The sequence below is a fragment of the Xenopus laevis genome, chromosome 6L, assembly GCF_017654675.1.
Source record: "Xenopus laevis strain J_2021 chromosome 6L, Xenopus_laevis_v10.1, whole genome shotgun sequence".
Taxonomy (NCBI): domain Eukaryota; kingdom Metazoa; phylum Chordata; class Amphibia; order Anura; family Pipidae; genus Xenopus; species Xenopus laevis.
Genome location: NC_054381.1, coordinates 117,468,926 through 117,474,925, shown reverse-complemented (window position 1 = coordinate 117,474,925; position 6,000 = coordinate 117,468,926). Strand labels below are relative to the sequence as shown.

The following is a 6,000-nucleotide window of genomic DNA, read 5'->3' as shown; positions in this document are numbered from 1 at the left end:
AATGTTAGATATTCATTTTTTGTTGACAATGGGTTAAATGTACCATGCAGACCCCCAAGAACAACAGAGTAACAATTATACGTTTAGTTGGACTAAATTTGTAGCAAAAATAACTCTATTATAAACATAGATTCTGATTTTTATTGTAAACCAATTCACAAAATAGTATTATAACTGCCATTAGCACTGAAGTACAGTGTCAACCAATACTAAAGCATATAGGGAATATTGATGAAGTGATATGGGGTAATGTGCAGCCTTTGCTCCAGCTCTAGTAATCATAGCTTCCAATAAGCAGGTAGCGTTTGTTGATCTGTTGTTGGAGCCTTTCTTTTCCCTGACGTAGGCTCCAAGATGAAGCCGAAACGTTGGAACAAATAAACCTGATTTAATTTAACCTTTTATGCTGTTTGCCTATATATTCCTTGGTGTGGCGTCACCCGGTGGGATACATTTTGTCTAATTTTTGACTGGCACCCAGGCATCGACCTGCTTTTGGTTGTGCGCTCCAGTATTGCTTTATATATATATATATATATATATATATATATATATATATATATATATATATATATATATATATATATATATATATATATATATATATATATATATAAAGCAAGCAATGTACAGAATTTTTACAAACGCAAAACAGGCCACTGTTGCTATGTAGTGGGTTTAATTAAAACAAAATGCTGCAAACAAAAGAGCTTTCTTTGAATCATACTCCCTGAAACCTTATCCGGGACAGTGGAACAATACTTACTGAGAGTTTTTGGCAATGTGCTTAACTAAATTTCACTTGAGGAAAGCACGATATAATGATAATGAATGTTTACTTTCCCTTTCTTGTTCCATGCAGAATATTAAATCCCTGAGACTAACATGAGTTATCCTTGGAACAAGCGAAGATGTTGACAGGCCAAAAATTGTGGATCCAGGTGCATTTGTCTCCTACAAACAAAGAAAGTGTATGAGGAATTAGGGTTATGAGGTAGCTACCGTTCATGCAAGTTCATTCCAAGCATATTTAGTGCATATGACTGGGGACTGTGCTAATGGTTCCAAATAAAGCTGACAAAAGTATGATACTGTACAGCAGGGATCCTCAAATGTAAAAAGATTTGGGGAGCAACACAAGCATGAAATAGTCCCTTGGAGTGCCAAAAAGGGCTGTGATTGGCTATTTGTTAGCCCCTATGTGGACTGGCAGCCTGCAGGAGGCTCTACTTGGCACTATACTTAGTATATATGCAATTAAAACTTGCCTCCAAGCCAGAAATTCAAAATTAAGCACCTGCTTTGAGGCACCTGGGAGCAACATCCAAGGGGTTGGAGAGCAACATGTTGCTCACGAGCTACTGGTTGGGGATCACTGCTGTACACAGATTAGACATACTGTACACAGACAAGTGCATTGCTGACCTAAACACAACACAACCACATACCTTGAAACCTATACACACTAAAGTATGGTGTACCCCTTGTGTGTATAACATATATGTCACCTAAAACAGAGTAATAATCATGGTAAGTAATGTCAGGCTATTTCATTACAAATTTAAAAATCAATATAATATATATTTTACCATTTAAACAGTGGCAGTATTGTTATTTAAAATGACAGAATTTTCATGAGTAAGGCGCTGTAAAGAGACTTTAGTTTGGTGGGGTATTAATGGTTACTGGCAATAAAAAGAACATCAGACTCAATGTTGAGAGAGAGGTATGTCAATTTGGGAGCTGCTTATAGTCTTTTTAGGGATTTTGATTTTACTTATTCTGTAAAGCACATAAATTAGCTGAAGGATCACCTTAGGAGAGCACACAATGAGGTGAGACAACCTAAAAATCAAAGGGGTAGTTAAACTTTTCCATTAACTTTTAGTATGTTACAGAATGTCCTATTTTTAGTAAGTTTTAACTTGGTTGTTGTTTTGGTTATTTTAAAAATGATTTGCCTTCTTCTTCAGCCTCTTTATAGTTTTAAAATGGGGCCACTGACCCAATGTTGATATATGGAAACGGCCTATTCCTTTGACGGGTGAATGGTTAGTGTCAGAGTGTAATAATATCCGAGTCCCCCAGTCACTCTGACGCTGCAATGCCAAGGGCCCAAGCCAGGGTAGGTTTAGGGCAAATGGTCAAATGTGTACAGTGGTCAGTCATATAAATGATACTAGGCCGTTGTAATAAATAATCTTCATTTTGCTATTAGAAACCAGAGTGTCAACATTGTCTCTTAGGGCCCTGTGCAGAAGTGTTGCTCAATAACTGATTTCGCCACCCTTGAGGTCGTGTGCAGTTGGGACCACAGAACTGTCTTATGTTGCAATATTATACATCTTGCAGGAGAGGAAAAATGTATATGTCAGTAAGTTTCCAGGTAAATGATATAATTACATGATAACTAGAGATCTAGATAGCCCTGTAGACAGATGTCAAGGGGCTCAATTATTCCGTTAGGCTGCAGTACAGAAATGATTGCTTAAAGGAGAAGGAAACCCCCTGGGTGCAAAAAACCCTCCCCCCTCCCCTGTGTTGCCCCCCCTCCTCCCCCCTGGCCTACCTGTCCCCCAGGCAAATGCCCCTAACTTGTTACTCACCTCTCTGCGCAGGTCCTGTCCACGGAGTTCACAGGCGCCACCTTCTCCCGAGCGGTCTTATTCCTGCTTTGACCGGCGTTTTTGGTGCATGCGCAGTAGGAGCATTTACCGGTACGGATCTACTGCGCATGCGCCAAAAGTCACAAAGTTTTCCGGTTTCACTTAGTGACATTCGGCGCATGCCAGTAGATCCGTACCGGTAAAGGCTCCTACTGCGCATGCGCAAGAAGATGCCGATTAATCCAGGAATAAGACCGCTTGGGAGAAGATGGCGTCTGTGAACTCCGTGGACAGGACCTGCACAGAGAGGTGAGTAACAAGTTAGGGGCATTTGCCCGGGGGGACAGGTAGGCCAGGGGGGAGGAGGGAGGGGGGGCAACACAGGGGAGGGGGGGATTTTCCTTCTCCTTTAACATAACTGATGCTGACACCAGTCTATATTTAACAGACATAAGTCCACAAGGTCTGAGCAGGTTGAAACTACCTGGAAGATGGCTGTGGTGAACTGCGATCCCTGAATCTGCACCAACGGGTAAGTAAAAAATTAGGGGCATTTTTCCCAGGGTAGCAGCTAGGCTAGGGGGGAGGAGAGGGGGGGTCTACGTAGGGGAGGGGGTAGGCGTATAGGTGGGTCTTATTGGTGAGGGCCATGAGGCTGTGGAATGCAATGATGGCAGATTCTGTTAATGTCTTTAAGAGTGGTTTGGATTATAGTTGATGCTGAGTAAACAGCAGCGCTGAACTAGTATAAGAAAAATATTTTACTGCATAAAATAAAATGTTTTATAATAAAGGAGGGTAATTAATTAGAGACAAGAATCGAGACAAGAAACACATTTTACAATTAAATGATAATTCTGCTGTAATATTTACTGATGCACAAGAATACAACATATAGCAGATTACCATTAATAATGGGCAATATGAAAGGGCAGTTAAATAAAACTACAACAATTACAAGTTTTGCCAATATTCTAAACAGCAAGAACAGACTGATTTGCAAAGAAAAAGGCAAACAAAGGCAATGGGACAAAACACTTTTACCTACTGGTTAATGCAGTGCAGTTAGACTACAGGTGAAAGAATAGAGGCGCACGAGTGCCCTGTTGGATCCAATGGCAGGAAGCATTTAAAAGAGAAGCAAGTGTGCTGTGGATGAAATGATAGTAATGCAGCACAGCTACAACACTGGGTTGAAAAGAAGGTCAAATCTGCAGGAAGCAGCCGAAAGCCGAAGGCAAAATTCTAAATGAAACACCCCCAGGGGAGCTGCAGTAATGTCCTTCAAACTTCTCAATTAGAGAAAGGTGAAAATAATATTGTCACATAATAATGGCTGACATTTTGCAGAACAGACAGTATTCATGTACGAGGCAAGGAAAAACTCACATCCTCCCATTTAAAGAACCTATGGGGACCAAAAAGAAGTATTATGCTATATCTGCAAGGAATATATTTATCTCTGTGCACTGTACAGTAATCAGAGGGAGGACAGCTTTACAACTGTATCTTTTATAATGGTAAAAGGCCTTAAATGAAGGGGTTTTTAGTGGGGCGAATGGAAAAGATAAAAATTGGTGATTTCATTATCTTTCAGCCTGGGTAGTGTCTCCAGGTAAATGATGGGACATTCAGGAGCATAAGGCCTTGTAATGAAGAAACCCCAAGAAAGCCTGTATCACTCTGACAGTAGATATTCATGGCATAAAGCTGACCATTAAAGCATTAATTGCTCAGAAGAACCAAATACTCATTATAAAAGGTGGCCATTTATGTCCCGAATACTCCATGAATAAATATGGGGCCTCGTACTACTAAGTTAACAGTGCCCACCAATTATTAAGTCACCTGGGTAGAGTAGGACCCCATTGGAAATAGAAAATGGCCAGTGCATATAGGCCAAGGTCACGCCTATTATACCAAGATCCATCCATGAATAAATTATTTTTGTAGGACCAATCCAAGGGAAGTAAACTTTGACTGCAATTTAGTTTATTCAAGGAGTGAATACACACTACATGTTTCGGGCTAGGCCCTTTATCAAGTGTCTCAATAAAGGACCTAGCCAGAAACATGTAGTGTGTAATTACTCCTTGAATAAACTAAATTGAAGTAAAAGTTTACTTCCCTTGGATTTGTCCTACACAAAGAATTTATTTATGGACTGAGCACAGGATATCCCGTGGGACAAGCCACTAATTGTAATCGTTGAGCTACATTAATTCTCTATTTTTTGGATTATACCAAGATCCACAATCCAAAATCCCAAATGCCACCCACTTCCAAAAAAATTGCAATTATTAGAAAGGTGTATAGGTTAATCTGCCGTAAGGACCCTTCATGCCGAACAGTCTGCTGCTTGCCTGGTTCTAGGGTTCGGCATGTGCCATTCCGTTAAGAAGAAACGAGGTTCCGCCTAAATATTCGGAATGGGTTTTTTACAGTGAGAGCTGTGAAGATGTGGAATTCTCTCCCTGAATCAGTTGTACAGGCTGATACATTAGATAGCTTTAAGAAGGGGTTGGGTGGCTTTTTAGCAAGTGAGGGAATACAGGGTTATGGAAGATAGCTCATATTACAAGTACAGGGACTGGTCCATTTTGGAGTCAGGAAGGAATTTTTTCCCCCTCTGATGCAAATTGGTGAGGCTTCAGATGGGTTTTTTTGCCTTCCTCTGGATCAACTGGCAGTTAGGCACGTTAAAAAAAGATAAAAGGTTGAACATGATAGACGTGTGTCTTTTTTGGACGTGTGTTTTTTTTTTAAAACCTAACTTACTATGTTACAATGAGGCATGTTTAATAACACTGGAGATAAATATCTGGAGATATTTCTGGAGATGTTGTCCATAGCAACCAATCAGATCTTTGCTTTTGTTTTCTAAGTTATAGGTGGCTTTTTAAATCAAATTGCTGATTGGTTGCCATGGGCCATGGGCAACATCTCCAATGTTAGTAAACATGCCCCTATGTCTTTTGAGGACCCCTTTGCCTTTAGGCTCCTGACTGCAGTACCCCCACTAATGAAGGCCCTGCATATACAGAAAAATCTACATGTCCAATTCTATCAGGAAACAAAAACACAAGAATAAGCATGCACAGCTTGGTATGTGATATTACCACTATAACTAAATGAATACTAATGTAGATTAAGGCTGTATAACCCGATGTCGCACTTAACCTAATAGGAACCAACTATGGATGTAAAAGACCTTATCTCAAATGAGGTGCTACATAGAGGCAAGATCGTACAGGTATGGGACATGTTATTCAGAATGCTCAGGACCTGGGGTTTTACAGATAAGGGATCTTTCTATAATTTGAATCTCCACCGTAAGAATGCAAAAAAATCATTTAAATATTAAATAAACCCAATAGGAATGTTTTGGCTTCAA

The 6,000-nt window shown here is 40.0% G+C and overlaps 1 pseudogene; it reads right to left on the bottom strand.

Annotated features, from left to right (window-relative positions):
• Positions 1–662: 662 nt before the first annotated feature.
• LOC108718572 overlaps positions 663–6,000 on the bottom strand; it is a 43,017-nt pseudogene continuing 37,679 nt past the window's right edge.